This window comes from Myodes glareolus, chromosome 14, assembly GCF_982192425.1.
Source record: "Myodes glareolus chromosome 14, mMyoGla1.1, whole genome shotgun sequence".
NCBI classification, from domain to species: domain Eukaryota; kingdom Metazoa; phylum Chordata; class Mammalia; order Rodentia; family Cricetidae; genus Myodes; species Myodes glareolus.
Window position 1 is genome coordinate 25,726,701 of NC_142039.1, and position 18,024 is coordinate 25,744,724.

At 39.8% G+C, this 18,024-nt stretch overlaps 1 long non-coding RNA gene across 1 annotated transcript in view; it reads left to right on the forward strand.

Moving 5' to 3' along the window:
- Positions 1 to 17,767, forward strand: part of LOC146891957 (uncharacterized) — a 39,890-nt gene extending 22,123 nt beyond the window's left edge. Inside the window, exons 2-5 of the long non-coding RNA XR_015005068.2 lie at positions 10,927 to 11,060; positions 13,452 to 13,916; positions 14,520 to 14,750; positions 16,504 to 17,767. This is a non-coding gene — a long non-coding RNA (uncharacterized LOC146891957). The remainder of the gene's footprint in view (positions 1 to 10,926; positions 11,061 to 13,451; positions 13,917 to 14,519; positions 14,751 to 16,503) is intronic.
- The last annotated feature ends 257 nt before the right edge of the window (positions 17,768 to 18,024 follow it).

Below are 18,024 nucleotides of genomic sequence, written 5' to 3' on the forward strand. Positions count from 1 at the left end.
CATTTTGTGATTGAACATTGAAAAATCACTTGACATTAAACTCCACAAATGCAGATTGTCCAGAATAAAATACAATTGTCCTCAGTACTTTTAAGGCCTGAAGTCATTGCCAAACAGAAGAAAAGTTCCCCCAAAGTATTTCCATGCATGGGGCATTTACATGTCTATGCTAATTATTGGGTTATAAGAGAGCCACCAAGTAAAATTTTGCATTGTACTTTTCCATTGTTTAAGTTTGGATGTAAAGCAGAGTAAACATTGACCTGGCTGAAAAATTTGAGCCCGATTACTCTATCCTCCCTTACCATACACATACATTTACCTACTCAGACATGTCTGCTCTACTCGTGAATGCACACATTCCTGCAGGTCACATCTCATCTGACTATCACAGAGGACACGACCTTGACCAAACATACCTTCTTGGGGTTCATATTTTGGCACCTCAATCTTGCCAGGTAAGTCTTGGCTTATATTCCTTTCCTTCTGCCTGAATACTAGTTGCTTGGATCATTTGAACAATTCTTAGAGCCTCCAGTCCATGATTTGTTTTGTCTTGCTGTGGTGGGCCTCACAGAATCACTCACTAAATACACACAAGGTTTTATTATCAGTTACTGGAGGATGTGGTTTTGATTTGTTGGATATCTGGTCCATTCTTTTGCTAGGATCACTGTAACAAAGTTCCACAAACTGGATGCTATGAACAGTGGACATTTATTGTCTCACAGCCCTGAATGTTAGAAGTCAGAGCAAAGTGCCCACTGGAATTAGTTCTTTCTCAGGCTGTGTTCTAGCCCTTTCCTCACTTCTGAAGTTTGGCTGGAGGACTTCGACATCCCATGGCTTGCAGGTGAAACAGCGCCATCTCTTCTTTCATAAGTACATGTTTTGTTCTTTCTATGTACATGCCCCTGTCTTAGTCGTCTGGTTTATATAACCACCAGTCATGGCGGATAGCAGCTTTCATAAGGACCTCAGTTTAGACTAAACTTCTCAGTAAACACCCTGTTCACAAACTTGGTCACATTCTTAGATATGTAGAATTGGGGCTTCAAGATGTGCATGAGGCACAACTCATCCCCAATGTCTAATAAAGTGTCTATTCCAGAACATACCCCTCAACCCTGCCAATGGCTGACTTGAGTTTCCAGACCCCTCTCTGACTGAGATGCTAACGTTCTAGATAATGAACATGATACACATGTTAACAAGGCTCAAGCTAGTGGGAAAAAAAAATCACAATTTGTATCTAAATTTTGGCTTAATAGTTCCTTTAATAATTTTTCTTTCTTCTTTTTACTCGTTTTATGTCCCTGAGATTACAAAGGCAGAAATCATGGCCCTTTGCTTTTTTGTTCGTATATTGGCAGAAATAAAATACTAAGAAAGTTCTGGCTTTTGTCTTTCTTACTTTTAAAAATCTAAAAGCACACTTAAAATGGCCGCCATAACCCAAAACCACTAGGTTTTTTTAAAAAAAAAAAAAAGGAAAATTCCCTTCTCAAAGTCACATTATTTGCTAAAATAAAATCAAGTCCTTTTTTCTTTTAATTTCAATTTCTTTTATCTAAGAGTTAATGAGTTCACCTGGGTTTAAGGAGATTTGTAATGGATTTTTAAATCCTTACTATTATTATTTTTATTATAACACTAGGTTATTAATACCAAGCTAAAAATGTCACTCAACATGCAAAATGAAGTGCTAAGTATCTTTTAGCTTTTAAGAAGTACATTATATAAAGAGTCCATTATGGAAATAATCTCAGGTTATAGCCAGTTCTCAAAAGACCTGGGAAATAAGATTTTTACATCATAGTGTTACAGGCCATTAGAAGAAATAAATTTGTAAATCATACTAAAGTTCAGCCTAAGAAATGCTTCTCAGAGAACAGTGACAATTTGTACTAAAATCATAATCTATATCTATGACTGTCACTTAAAGATAAAATTACTAAAAGTCAATGATGATAACACAAACTTCTTCAGGATTTGCACTTCATATGACCTGCCAGTTCTGGAGTGGATATAGGACAAGAAAAGGCATGATTGCCATCTGTCCACTGACTGACATTCCTAGAAAATGGCAAATATATGGAATCATCTCCTCAGCCTGTCCTCGCAGAGATGGGAAGAGGCAAGGCAGATGCTCTCCCATCCACAAAACAACATGCTTCAGGTATCAACTGTGGTCAATGTAGTGTCAAGAGAAAGAGAAGGAAAGGGATCAGGAATCCTTCACTGGATAAGGGAGAGTGATGAAGCTGCCTCATTTGCTTCCTGGGGAGAGGGAGGGGCTCCAGGACTGTATCAATGGCTCCAGATATTCTGTTGGAGTGAATGTGAATAGTGAGGGCGGGGCAGACAGGAGCAGATGAATTCTTGTAGGACCCAGAACACCTGTGCCTATGACCTTTGTGAATGGAATAGGGATGACACGGTGTTGTAGAATATTAGTTTAAAATGTGCTACATTTGTTGATGCTGTGAAACATTTGTTTAATAATGCAAACATGTGTTGCATTTTTTTATGTTGCATTTGTGTACCTCTGTGAAGCTGTGTTACTTTGCCGGACAAAAACACCTGACTGATGTCATAAAAAGCTAAGCAGCCAAAAGTTTGGTAGGAGAGGGGGATAGGTGGGGATGCCAGGTCAAGAGAATAAATAAGAGGAGAAATCTAGGCCCAACATCAAGGAGCAAGAAAAGGAGGAGAGAGGACTACGGGGGGGCAGCCACCCAGCCACACAACCAGCCACAGAGTAAGAAGGGAAGAAAGACATATAGAATAAAGAAACGTTTTAAAAAACCCAGAGGCAAAATATAGAAGAAAATAAATAGGATAATTTAAGTTAGAAAAGCTGACCAGAAACAAGTCAGGCTAAGGTCAGGCATTCATAGTTAAGAATAAGTCTCTTGTTTGGGAGCTGGGTGGTGGGCCCCCAAAAAGAGTAAAAAAGAAAAAAATCAACAACAGTGTGGTTTGTGACTCATATTTTGACTCACATTCTTATGAGAATGAGGAAAATTCATCTCACTTCCACTATGTAAAAAAAAAAAAAAATCATTGTCCCTAGCAGAGTGGGCTTATGGTGCTGTATGTGATTGAATGGGCACCAATATTACAGAGCACTGCAAATAATAGGATTGATGGTCTTGATCATGCTAATGTCTCCTATCCAAAACTGTGTTCCACTCAATACTATGAAGCAGAGCTTTGTGCATGTGTATATTTAAAACGTCTTTCTTTTAAGTTTTTAGTTGAATGATAAATACAAAATATAAAGCTATTCAAATCCAGTAGCTAGAGAGGTCATGGGCCCAAAGGGGAACACATTGCCTTTGTTTCCCTAGATGGACATGTTGTCAAACTGTCACTTAATTATTGATATTCATACACATAGACTCTGACCACTCTAAGTCTAGAGCACAAAAGTTGATTTTTGCAGAGAGCAATGATTAATACCAAGACTCCTCTGGTCAAGGTGCTGTAAAATAAATAGCAACTACCAAGGAAACCTTGCAGAAGAAAGAACTGAAGAGCTACGGGTTGGGGAAGGGTGTCATAAAAAGATACCATTGAGGTGTGACATTGTTATTGCCGTCCCGAACACACGGCAGTCATGGATACCTCTTGAGATTGGACCTTTCTGCGTTCCATTCATTCCTGTGGGGCTACCGTCTGTTAATTACTGTGGATGTGGAGAGTCATTTTCTCTAATGATGCAGCCACTGAATGGGACTAGCTAAGAAGAAGGGTTTCGGTGAGAAAGGAATGGGGTACCCGAAGGTAAAACTAGAGGAACAAACACGGTCACAATATATTGGATATACTCATGAAATTTATCAAAAGGAAAAATAATAATAATAATAAAGGAAAGAAATTAAATTGCATAGTTTAGAATTCCAAAGATGCAATGAAACTGAGCATTTCTTCCTTAGAAAATACTTTTAGAATAATTAATCATACAAGACAGTCGGGCTTCTGACTTCAGACTCATACCTCCTTTCTCTTTTTGTTAACCAATATCAACATTTCACAGATTAATCACCAGCTACACTAACAATGCTCTGTAGGCCATAACTCAAACAAACACTATTAATTCACAGGTTCTGAAGGCTGGAAGACACTGCAGAGCATCCGCATGATTTTACACAAGGAACAGAGTTGACCTGGGACTCAGATTTTCTGATATTTTCTAAAAATGTGTCCAGATTCAAATCAAACTTGCCATGGGATGTAGACATAAATTCAACTTTTGACAAAAATGAACCATGGTACTGATACAATAATAAACTTACTGTTTACTGATTACATAATAAACTTACTGTTGTATATTAACTTTAGATGTCTGGTTTGAGTTATCAAATAAAGATAACAATACTGCAATCCTTATAGGATCCAGCGAAACAAAGCACAAGATAATTACTTGGACAGTATTTATTAAAATGAGATTTTTATTTTAATTTTTTGCTTTATACTATGCCAATTATGATATGGCATAGTATATGGAAAGTGGTGGAATATGCCAACTTAATTTTACTTATAAACCTTTATTCTTTATATACAACATAAATGCAGTGGTCTGTATGTTATACACTGAGTCTTTCTTACCTTTTCTTTGTGCATAATGAAACCACAGCAAGAAAAAAAAGACAATACATTATTTCTAAAGATGATTTAAAGAAGTCTTTTAATCTAAAAGCAAGAGAGTAGAAGCACGTATGCATGTGTGCATGTTCTCCAGAAAAACAAACTACAAATGAACACATTTTACTATATTAAAAACACCCAATCTATGCACTTAATTACTTTTTTAATAAATTCAATTATACTTATTACTACTACAAATTTTTGCAATACTGGTAAGAAATTTTACAGAGAAAAGCATGTCTTTGTTATTTGAACCACAATTATTTTTAAAACCTCCTAAAGGAACGGAGTAAGAAGAACAGACATGGGTGGGTGTGGTGACACATGCCTGTCATCTCAGTATCTGGAATGCTGAGTTAAAAGGATGGAGAACTAAAAGCCAGTCTGTGCTGTGTACCTATCTGTCTATTTCTAGAAAAACTATTTAGGTTTTCATAGGTTTATGAACCAGGTATCTTTATACTAATCAGAACTGTGTTGAACCTCAGTCACTGATACATTCTGAATAACAATAAATGGGTTTCTTCACCTGCAAGCTTCAGGAATATGACTAATTCTACATTGCATCCCCTACTACATAGTTTCACTTTCTTCATTTCCAGATACCATCTGTAAATCACAATCCAAATCTATGAAATGAAAAATTCCCGAATTAAATGATTCATGACTGTTTGATTGCTTATGATGAGTAGCCTGATAGGTCTCATGTACATCCCATTGAGTACACCTTATCTACTCTGTATGTGCTACCTTCCCAAAAGTCACTTAGTGACCATCTCAGTTACACTGTTGAATTTCATACGGTAATATTTGCTGTCAGGTAAGCCTTACATAATGGACTATTACTACATCTATGTAATTCACTACATTTCCCTGTATCATCCAGGATGTATCATCAAATATCGGGGTAAGCAAGTGAGGGCCATTTACAGTAGCAGAAGAAAACCTTTCTGGATTTGTGCAACAGCCAGCAGCTCAAGCTCTGCCCCTGAAACGCCATTGCTGTGTTGATAGCGAGGCTGCTCTCAACCAAAGCTGAACGAGACTGCTATCCTCTCTCCTTCCTATCTCTCCACTCTCTTCCTTCTCTTTACCTTCCTTTTATACCTCATTCACTCGGGTCCACACCTGGGTTTCCACCTCAGACACTCTCACAATCGCCGGTCTATGTTTTCTCACAGGTGTTTCTTTAGATAAATTTCTTGGATTCTGCTTCTTTGAGACCCCAGACTGGCATGGGTAGGCTCCACTAGACTGCAAGAATGAAGCAAAAATAAAGACAGCTTAAATCCAGAGATGAATAGCACATAAAGGGTAGAATATTTTCTCTTGATGGTGAGAATCAAGGAACATTCCAGCCAAAGCTTCTACAGATGCCTCACAAAACAGAACAAAATAGAACTCATGAGAGTACCTTGTCCAGGACAGATGTCCTTCAGAAGATGAGCAATAATGGAGTCATTGATATGGTTGAACGTTATCAAAAGAAGACTGACTAACCAAGGATAGCATAGAGGTTCACTGCAGACAGACAGTGAAAAGCTAAGTGATACAGAAACAAACATAATTATTAACTGCCTAGGAAACAGTACGAAGACCAGGAAAATCATAGGAAGGACATCGATACAGAAACATGAGGCCAAATAGATAATACTGCTTTATTTCCCATGTGGGAAATCAAGAGATGATTCCTCGAACTGGAAACTGGAAACCAAATAACAATAGCAGGGTGGCGGATATAGCTCTGTTAGAAGTACCAAGAGGGTACTTAAAAGGTTTAAAACTACTTGCTTCTAGATGTAGGAGTATTAGAAAGAGGCCAGGCATGGCTGCTTTTCTCAAAATAAGTGGGAGTGCATTGCACACAGTCGTTTCATGTAATCAGCTGGATAGAACAATTCCTTTCCTAAAACTTCATGTATGTAAAAGTTATATTAAATATAGTCAGAGCAGAAAACATTAGCCCATTATAGAGAGTGTCATACCATACTAGAATGACTGCCTTCAAATCCCAACTTCCTCCTTAAGTAGAGTCACAGGCACTGATGATCTGGATTTCAGAAACACGCTCTCTGAAGGGAAAAATGCTCAGACTACTTCACAGGAACAATGTAAGGATTAGTGTGGAAACACACAACCAGCACATGCTAATGCCTGCCGGAAGGATGAGCTATCTGTCTGTACACAGTTACGCCTCTTCTTTTTAAGGGCTTCTGCTTAGGAAGCATACAATGATGGGGAGAGGGTGACACCGTGCATGAGAACACAGCACCTGGAACCTGTCGACCTGTGTCAAAATCCCTATGCATTACTTTTCACATCTATGACCTTGGGCATGGGCTTAAACTTCTTGGTAGCTATTTCTAGCAACTATAAATTATTAAAAATACTAGGACCATTTCCCTCTTTATCTCCTGGGAAAGAAAAAAAAAGTAAGCACATACAAACACACAGGATAGTGTAACCTGTGCTTAGCAGGTAGTAAATAGCACACATGATGCTTTCATTCTTTTCTCACATCTTCGATCTTTGAAAGAATTTTTTGTGAATATATTCCCTCGGGTCTTTTGCAAATCTAGGTTAAGTTAGACTTGTAACAATGACAAAAGTTAACTCTCTTCAATGGGAGAATGATTTTTTTTTCCCACGGAGTATGAAAACATTGAATTCACTTGCCAGCCTCCTTATAAGTGTTGTCTAGGGAGCCAGAGGTCAAATTACACCCCTATCACTCACCAGTTGTGTAATGTTGGACAAATTAAGAGATGTGTTTGCTTCTATTCCCATCTCTGTAAGATCAGCATTCGCTAAAACTTAGCTCATAAAGCTATAGTTGGGCTTTCACCTGGCATTGTGTGTGCAGTACTTATTGTTATGCTCGGCACAGAATAAGTGGTCAGGGAATGGCAAAGGTCAACTGCACTACTAGCATTAACATTACCGAAATGTTTCTCTCCTTTCAAGTACTTGAGCAGAAGATACATCTGGCTGAGCAACTATCCAAAAATATCTATTAATTTCTGATTCTTTCTATTTTTATTTCTGTGTTAATGTACTTGCTCAGATGCACAGGTGTGCATGCACATGTATGCACAGGCCTTCCAAGGCCAAAAGGTCTATGTCAGGCTTCTTCCTCAGTCATTCTCCATTTTGAAGGTTAAGTCAAACTATGCATCTGGAGGGATGTTAGCGAGTGAAGATACCGCGGGAGATCAGAGGCTTCAGACCCACACTGGACCTGGGCTCCAAACTGGGGTCCTGTGGAAGAGCAGTATGAACCCTTAAACACCGAGCCATATCTCTTGTCCTTCCATTTTATTTATTTATTTATTTTTTTGAGACACGGTCCCTATCTGAACGTGGGGCTCATCAATTGGCTAGAGTAGCCAGGGAGTTCCAGGGCTCTCTTTGTCTCCACTTCCCCAACAGGGGAGTGACAAATGTGCGCACCCAGACTTTATCTGTATGGGTGTTCACATCCTCGTATTCACTTGAGATGTACTTCACCCGTTAGTCTAGCTCCCCAGAACCCCTGGTTTCTTAAATGCTCAGATATTTGACATATTTCAAAGAAGTCAGCCACTTGTTATTTATGTACAGCTTATGGCAATAAATGCTTTGAGTCTTTAAGTATGTTAGCTGAAATCTACATTTAAAACATGAACTCTAAGGTTCTTGTGTGTGTGTGCGTGTGTGTGTCTGTGTATTTGTATATGTCCTCTACTGCTATCCTTGTTAACAAGTCATGTTTAAGTATCTATGTTCTGCAATTGAGAAAAATAAAATTCACAAGACTATTTTAAAGATTTTTTTCTAAAAATTATTATGTGTGTATGTATGAGAGCATGTGGGTTTGGGCATGTGAGCACTGTACCCACAGAGGTAAGGAAGGGAGGTTATATTCCCTGAGACTGGAATTTCAGGTGGTTGGGAGCCTCCCTGCGTGTTTGGAGCACAACCCACATTTTTGCAATAGCCCTAAGTTCTTTTAACTGCTGAGCCACCCTCCAGTACACACTAGCATTTTTTAACGCTTCCTCCATGTCATGGATCTGGCTATCTTGCAATTCATCTCAGAATCAACACTGAAGATTATTCTACTTCCAAAATAAATGGCTTAAACCAGCAATGCCCAGTAATTTGGCATATATCTTTGGATTTTCTTTTTTTTGCCATTTTATTATCTATGTCCTCAGTTCAACTATATATATATATATATATATATATATATATATATATATATATATAAAACATGTGTGTGTGTGTGTGTGTGTGTGCGTGCATCCTTGTGTGGGTGTGCCTGCATGTGTACCTCCAGATGCACTATTGAAATGTTTTCCTCCATTCAAACTGTGAACAGGAGATGTATATATTTGAGAAGTCATTATTAAAATCGTATATCCCTTTCTTATTTTCTCTTGTGTGTGTGCATGTGTGTGTGTGTGTGTTCATCTATGAGTTGAGTGTTCTGTACTTTGTTTGAATGCATTACCAATTTTGTTAAATGCAGAGTATTTTCAAACAAATCAAGTTTCATGGCCAAGAAACTACCAAAATAAACTACCCAAACTAATCTTTTGTAATGTTACATATTTTTATTACTGTTCAAATGATGATTTTTGTTTTGCTGAGGAAGAAAGGAGTGGTCAAATTATTCAGATCATGGCTCATTTTCCCCCATTTCTCTCTGTGTGTCGCTCACTCTGTCTGTCTGCCTTTCTCCCTCTCTACTCTCTCTCTCTCTCTCTCTCTCTCTCTCTCTCTCTCTCTCTCTCTCTCACATACACACACGCACACACACATACACTTTCTCTTTCTCTCTTTCACAGGGTCTCTCTCTTCTAGCTCAGGTTGGCCTCAAACTTACTATGCAAACTGGCATTGAATTCTTCATCTTCGGAATGAGCCAAAGGGTCCAGTTTTTCATGGTGGGGTTTCATGGCTGTTGATCAAGTTCTCTGTAAACTGAGCTGCAACCCACCCCATATAGTAAATGTATTTACTTGCTTTTGCTTTCAGAGACTGGCTCTATGTCCTGCTCAGTTCAATGATCCAAGGTCTTCCAGCTGTCTGTTATAAAGTGTTTTTCAATCCCACATTATGGCTTAATAAAATGATAACATAAACTAAATTAAATATCTTTGCAAAACTCAGACTCAGTAGATAATAATTTGCATAATAAATTTCTGAACATTTATGTTGAATCAGCATAAAATGTTCATATGCATAGTGTGAACTAACACATGCTTTAACAGTTTAGTAGAAACAGTAATTCATGATTCACTTGCCTCCAGGAAGAACCTTAATTTAAACACACAGGGCCATTTTTGGTTAGAAACACAAATTAGAAATTCTTTGAATTGTTCTACAATAGAGAAATTCTTTCTAGGAACACAACCACCACGTGCTAATCTCTTGCAGTGTTATTCGCTGATCATATTTAAATTGTTATCTTTTTGTGGAGATAAATCTCATGTACCCCAGACTGCCCTCAATCTCTGCAGCCCAAGCAACCTTGAATTTCAGATTCCCCTGCCTCCATCTCCCAGGTACTAGAAAGAGAGCTGCATGCTACCAACCTAGCTTGACTCCAGGTTGGGAATGGAAGCCAGGGCTTTTTGCTTGTTTGGCAAGTACTCACCGAATGGAGCTACATCCCAAGTCTCTCAGTGAGTGCAGCCTTGACTTGAAAATCCAATTACAAATTAAATACTGAGGACAAAAGAAAATAATGTTGTTCTTCCCCCATAAATTTATTCCATTCTGAGAAAAAGAGATCTGTGGAAGTACAGATGCATCCTCTGGCTCAATGGCTTTGTTTTTCCATTTTTACTACGAAGAGATTAGACTACTAATAAAGCAGGCAGGATGAAGAAGGCTGGTGAAGTGTCAGAGAGCTTGACAGGATTTGAATTCTAGGTTAATAAACACCTTCCATTTGAAGAAAATTAGAGAGTTCCTTCTGTAAAAGCTGAAGGTCAGTACTCCATTTTATCTTGATTTGAAAGTTGAAGGTTAGATCCCGAGATAATTAGTTCGAGCATTCCAGAGAAAAATAAACACCACCCACCTATCTCAATATAGCCAGGATGCTATGCATAATTCTTATTTTTTTTCCTGTTGATTATGAAACGAAACCAGAAACAAAGTCTTTCAACACTCAGGTACAAACTGGCAAACTATCTCTCATACATGTAATTTGCCTAAGACTCAGAGGAAGTAGAAGAAATACATCCTTAGTTCTAACTGCAAACCGCTTCTACTCTCTGACAGAGAAGGAACAGCATTGTCAAGAGCCTCCAGGAGGAAGAAGACATCCTTCCCTTTTGTTAAGGAAGTTGAAGAAGCCACCCTCATCTAAGATGCTGTAATGAAATGCCACAAGCCCGGTGCCTCTGTTAGAGGAGGTCAGTGTCTAACCCCAGTGGTTCCATTCCTTAGCCTCTTAGTTTTAACTTAAAAATAAAAGCTAACAGAATTTGAAAAGAAGCAAGATAGTTTTATGTGGAACAAAACAATAGTACCGATCAAAGAGAGGTAAATGTCACTACTGACAGTGAACCACATAAGGGAAAACACTCAAAAACCCAAGCAAGTTACAGCCGAGGGTCTCGTTTTATGGGGTCTGAGGAAAAGAGGAGATGGTTTCCAAGGACATAGTTTGGGTGGTTCTTTATTTTGATTAATAGATTACATAATCACTTCTCTGCTGTGTATGTAGAATCATGTGAGTTCCCAATTTTACCTAAGCATAAGATGATAAATAGTGGGTTCTCCCCAGAAAGTCCCTAGAAGACACAGCTTGGCTTTACTGCACATGCCCCCAAACTGGCTCAGGCCCTTCTACTCTTTGTATCCAGATGTGTCAGGAATACACTTGAATAGAAACTGTCAATTTTGACTGCTCCCTGAGATGAAGAGACTCATGTTATTGTTCAAAGATGGGACTACTTTGCAGTGGTTCTCAACCTGACAACTCCTTTGGGGTTGAATGATCTTTTCACAGGGGTTGCCTAAGACCATCAGAAAACACAGAGATTTACATTTCATAACAGCAGCAAAACTACACTTACCAAGTAGCAATAAAAACATTTTTATAGTTAGGGTTCCCACAACATGAGGAACTGCATTAATGGATCATAGCATTAGCAAGGTTGGGAACCATTGACTTAGAACCAAATGTATATGTGGCTTGAGGGGCTTTGCTGGGTGTGTGGTTTGGAGAGGGTGTGTGTGCATAATATTTGTAGGTGAAGGTAACTAGGCTGCCAAGTGCATTATTATGGGGGAAGGGAGTATATAGCCCAAAAACCTAACAGAGGTGCCAAGTTTCTAAAATGCCTCCTTTGCTTGCCTGTCTTGACAGAAACTGATTTCATCGCAGTTCTTGACTGCTGATTTCTAGGGTCATGTTGCTTGCAGGGTCGATGCCTTCTCTTCCTCACAAGGCCTTTCCTCTGTTTACAAGGAGGAAGAGAGCCCTTCGGTAGCCCTATGTCCTACTGGATCAAGGCTTCATTTTTACAACCTCATTTAAGCTTCATTTTGCTGCCTCCCCAAAGGCTTCATTTCCAGCTCCAGATAAGCAGGAGTGAGCGCTTCGGGGTATGAATTTTGAGTCCTCATCAAAGCTAATCAAGAGACTGTTTTTCTTCTAATGCACTCTCACCTGAAAGCTCCCTCTGTGACACAGATCTAATTACAGGTGTCCAATTTATAAACAGCTCTGGGAGAGGTAAACAGGGGCAGCATTCTCCTGCGATGCCAGCTACTACATTCACTGATGATCAATGAGACTCAGATTCCAACTGTGGAACCACACCCCTGGGTCTCAGGGACGTTAAGGGAAATAAGAAACAGCATATTCTGGGCTCTGTTATAGTTGCAGTTATTCCTCAACCACTGTCCTGCAACATAACATTCAGATTCAAGATCACTGGCAGAATCAATTGCTAAGCTGAAAAGTACGTTCTTGGTAGTGTTTTTAAAAAAATCATTTATGCACACACACACACAGACACACACACACACACACGCACACACTCGCGTTTTGTCTGCATTCATGTCTGTGCACCATTTGCAAGCCTGATGCCCACTGAGGCCAGAATAGGGTATTGGGTCCCCTAAAGCTGGAGTTACAGTAAGTTGAAAGCTACTATACATGGCTGGAAATTGAACCTCAATTCTCTGAAAAGAGCAGCGATACTTTTTATTGTTCTTTTTTAAAAATAATAAGATGTTGGGAGGTCCCGGGCAGCTCGCGGAGCAGCTGCTAGTGGCCGTGGGTCCCCACAAGATCTCCAGGCTGGCAGCGCCATGTGGCCTGGGGAGTCAGGGTCCCCGGGGGAGCGGCAGAGTCAGGCGGCTGGATGCGGTGGACGGCAGAGTAAATGGACATAAGGCTATACATAAAGCTAAACATTTATTACTTAAAAAAGGGGAGACATAGACAAACATAGAGAGAGAGGGAAAACACATGTGCACACGGTAAGAGACGGACAGGAAAGAGAGGAGCCAAGATGGCAACGAGGTCAGAAGTAGCTGGGGTGGGCGTGGTTAGTTCTTAAAGTGTACCAAAGGAATAACACTTTTAACCAGAGTCATGTCTCCAGCCCCAGAAGTTTCTTTTCTTTGAAAAAGAAACTCCCATGAATTTTCAGAAACTAAGAATATCAGGAGCTTTCTATCAAGAATCCAAGAGCATTAAGGAATCACCTATGAAGTCTGGTTGAAGTCTAGGAATGAAGCTCAGTAGAATGCTCGCCTAACATTTACAAAGCCATATGTTCTATCCCCAGCATGGCATAAACCAGGTACAGCGGTACTTTAATTTCAGCATTCAGGAGGTGAAGACAAAGGGCTAAGAAGTTGAAGGTCATCCTGGACTGTATAAAGAGTTTGAAGCCATTCGGCACTACACAGGAACCCGTCTCAACAAAAATCCTCCGGTTGCCATGCGTGAAGACATGCTCTTACCGTTCCAGCACTTAGGAGGTTGAGCCAGCCTGGCTACATAGGGAATCTGAAGCAAGCCTGAGTTACAAAGCAAGTCGGTCTCAGAAACAATACCAAAAACAAGACCAGTTAATTAGAGCTCTAGTCAAAGAACTCTGCCTTAGAGGCGCACCGCCTCTCCAGGCAGGGTAGCAGACAGTTCTGGGACCCAGCTGCAGAAGTCTGCAGAGCGGTTGGCGAATGCTCTGGAATGCAGCCTGTGGCTGTTCCATGAATTTTCCCTCTGCGCAAACAAGCTGGCTCTAGAGGTAATCACACATACTCACTTATTCCCATTAGCAACCCCCAAACAAGCAAGTGACTTTACCCAAACAGCAGGAAGGACGGTTATTTTTTGAATGTGCCCTGTTAAATATGTTTCACAATTTGTGATTTCTCAATAGCAAGAATTGGACAACTGTTTGAATTACAGGAGGTTTCAGAAGCAGACAGACCAAGTAGGGAGAGAGCCAAGGAAGAGCAATGAGTGCTTTAGAAATGAATGGAAGTGGGGTATTCTTATTCATAGAATGCTAGTACCACTCTTAGAAAGTGCTATTGAAATTGAGGTTAGGTTCAGTGTGGCCACGTAACTTTAATCCCAGCACTGGAATAGGTGTAGGGGAGGGCAGAGGCAGACAAATCTCTGTGAGCTTCAGCCTGGTCACCTGGGACATTCTAGGCCAGCCAGAGCTACAGAGAGAGACCCTGTTTCAAAAGAATAAAACAAAGCAAAGCATAACATGAAATACTAAGTTTAGGAGGAAACTAGTTGTGACTTTTGATGATTATCAGAGGAACTGAGTAGATAGTTTTCTCTCAACATGTTTGGCTTCCTGAATTTTTTTTTTAATAAATATGTTCCCAACTAGCCCTGAGGAATGCAACCTGATCAGTACCCAGGGGAATAGAGCAAGTCACAGCAAGTCAGGGAGGCAGAAGTTTCCTGATTTTCCATAATGACCATGTAGGAGCTGCTGTGAAGATGGACAGTCTCATTCCCATGAAGGTACCTCCTGCTGAGTCAGTTTATCAATGTGACATAGCGGGAAAACTTCACAGCCCTGTGTATTTCTACCCTCTCCCCTCTCCGGATACCAGAGGTGAGTGTACCTCCAGCACACCCTTCCCAGCTTCCTCTTGCACAGCCTCCAGGGTCCACATTCACCCTGCAGGTGAGCTGGGTTTAGAAAAGACACAGATGAGGCTCTTGGATAAACAGGCGGCAGGCTAACAATTACAGGATTGCCAAATAAGGCTTGCTTTTTCAAGCAATAATAAGGACACCTACATTAATGCCGTATTTCCCAAAATGGGAAGCGGGGGTTGACAGTTGTCAGGACACATGCTTATTCAACACAGCTGTTTCTTCTGAGGGGTATCTGAAGTCAGCAGTTCTCACAGATTGAGGTAGCTGCCTCTCAATGCACAGGATTATTTCATAACTTAATTTTACTTTTCAACATTCCAAACTACTGACAAGGCACTGTGATAGTCAGCCAGTGCTTGAAAAAGACACAGCAAGTCAACTGAAGGAAGTATTTCCTTGTGAGAGTCATTTCTTGAACGACTCCTTTCATCTGGAAACCAGGAAGTGAGTCAGCTTTACTAACTCCAGTCCCCTGGTTGGTGTTTTGTTATTCATCCGGACTAAGAACATTTCTTTTTTTTTTTTTTTTTTCCTGTCCACAGAACCCAGTATGACCAAGCAGGCAGGTCACTTGTTGAAATCTCCTCTTCAAAACATCTACAGGTTCTGTTGTCAAGGATCTTAACAGCCTCTGCTTGGAGAGGTGCCTGGCTGGTCACAAGACTATGACTCATCAGCGTTAGCTAAACGCAAAGCCCAGTTGACAAAATCCATGATGTCATTCCTTTTCTATGTATCTTTAACATAGTTTAGATACAGAAGTCCTTGGGTAATAGGCAAAGCTTTCAAGTAAAAAGAGCATGTCTGAAATACTTAGAGGAAAAACACCTTGTTATGTCTGAGTAACAAAGGCAATGCAGGCTCCAGGATTCTGGGCTTGTCGTATTTGCTGATACAAAGAACTCCACAAAGTTTTACAGTGTATAAACTAGTCACTAGGGCTGGTTAAAGATTAACTCAATTGAAATATTTCGGGCTTGAGTAACTACTGAGGATTGCCAAGTTTGGTAGTGCTGAAACCTCAGCAACTCCCAAGAACTCTATTCCTTGAGGCCCAGCAAAATAACCTGCAGAAGAATTTTAACATGTTTCAAAATCAAGAGCAAATACTAAAGGTGTGTGTGGACGTGCGTGCGTGCGTGCGTGTTTGTGTGTGTGTGTGTGTGTGTGTGTGTGTGTGAGAAACGTGACCATCAGTAACTTCCCACCTTCTTTCTGGTCTTTATGTTTATTTAAGAAGCAAATATAACTTCTACTGTAAATAATATTAACAATGAAGTGTCAAAAAAAACAATCCAATTTTCCTAAGAATCATCCTTAAAGGGCAAAATATAAAAAGCAAAATGGATCAAATCAGCTGACCTTACCTCTGTGTTAAAATGTAATGTCAGGTAGGCAGCATAACGGGGTGACATCATTGTTTACCTAACCTATTACTGGTCCTGAAAGAGTATTAAGGAAACCTCCATAGCACTAACACAGATAGCAATCTGTCCTGAGAAGCCTAATCACTCATTTTAGCACAAAGCCAGCCAATAATAAATAAAGAATCGGTGATTAATTATGCTGACCTTACTGCTCCTCCGGATGAATTCATTTGGGAGGGTGGTGGTGGCAGGAGTGTTTCATTTGGGAAAGGTTTAGGTTCATGTGATGAAGTGATGCTTTCAAATTGAGCAAATCATTGTTTAACTTCCTTTTTCCAGTACTGCCTGTTCACTTCTGGGAAATCTTAAGAAAACACAGAAACATTGTCAATGTCAAAAGCGGAAGTCAAGGATTTGAAATGTGATGGTACATCCTGCCCATCGCCAGAAGCAGCACTGGGATTAGAAGAAACTTTTTCTGTACTCATTGTAACTTCATTTTTTTCCTTAAACCTCATTTGAAAATTCTGACTGCCATTCAAGATTAGTTTCCCAGACTCCTTTATGTTAAGGTGGACATAGAACAGCAGTTTTTTTCTGTTTCCAGCAACACAAATTCTTATGGAGGATAGAGGACAACCTCAGGTTTTGGTTCCTTTTGAGGGTTTATAACCCTTTGATGCCTTTGAGACAGTTTCTCAATGAGTCCTGGACTCATTTAGGCTGCCTGACTGACCAGCAAGACCCAGGGATCTTCATTTCTCTCTCTGTCCAACATTGGAATTACAAGAGTTGAGCACCATACTTGGTACTTTCTATGGGTTCTGGGAATCAAAATGAGATCCCCATGCTTGTATGTCAAGTGCAGACAGAGGTAGGACTCCAGATCCTCTTCTTATGCTGGCCCTGCTCCATCCCATAGGTAGTTCATCCTGTTCTTATTTCCCCAATTTCACTGTGTGCACAAAGTATTTCCCTCTATGGAGATCTCTTTACCAAAATGTGTTCAAACACAAGTTCTCAAGACTTACACTCCTCCTAAGTACATTAACAACACAAGACATATAATAGCTCTTTGAACAGTTAAAAAAGCAGCAGCCTGGTATGAGGAGGCAGGAGGATCCCCCAAAGGCCAAGGGACTTAAACAGAGTTATTCAGCTGCTTTGTTCACATATAAATTATTTTTTAGAATCAAAATGTGATTAAATATTTGGCAGGATTTTTTTCAGATTAGTAGGGTATGTATATATAGATACAAAGTTTCCTATACAAGCAAATCAATCAGATCACATATGTTATTTATTTAATAGCTTTCTTCCATCAAATGGTGTAAACTCAATCATTCTTCTGAAGGAAACAAAAGTCCTAGTAGTCATGGCGTCTGGTCAATCTGGGAGGCCAAGAAAAGAGATGTGCCAATTATTACCAAGAAGAGCAACACTTTTTCTCATCTTATTGTCCTTCAGCATAAGCATCCCTCAAATAATTATAACTAACTCACTTTCCATGTTTCAAAGAAACTGCCAGGACCACTCCACAGAAAGAAGTCTTCTACTTCATGTATGTTAATAATATTTTATTTATTAAACAAAATTATATGTATATGTAAGTCTTGTTTTTGTTTATTTATTTGTGCTTGTTTTCCAGAGTTTTCACTATGTACTACTGGCTAGCCTGAAATCCACTATGTAGATGTGTGTGGTCTCAAGCTTGAAGCCTCCTCCTGCCTCTTCCCCCTCAGTGGTTGAATTAGAGGTGTGTAACACCATGCCCATCTCGACATCTTGCTTTTAAGTAGGATTTCACATCAAATTCTCAATGGATGTGGCATGTGGTTTATATGTGTAAGAGAAGGAGCT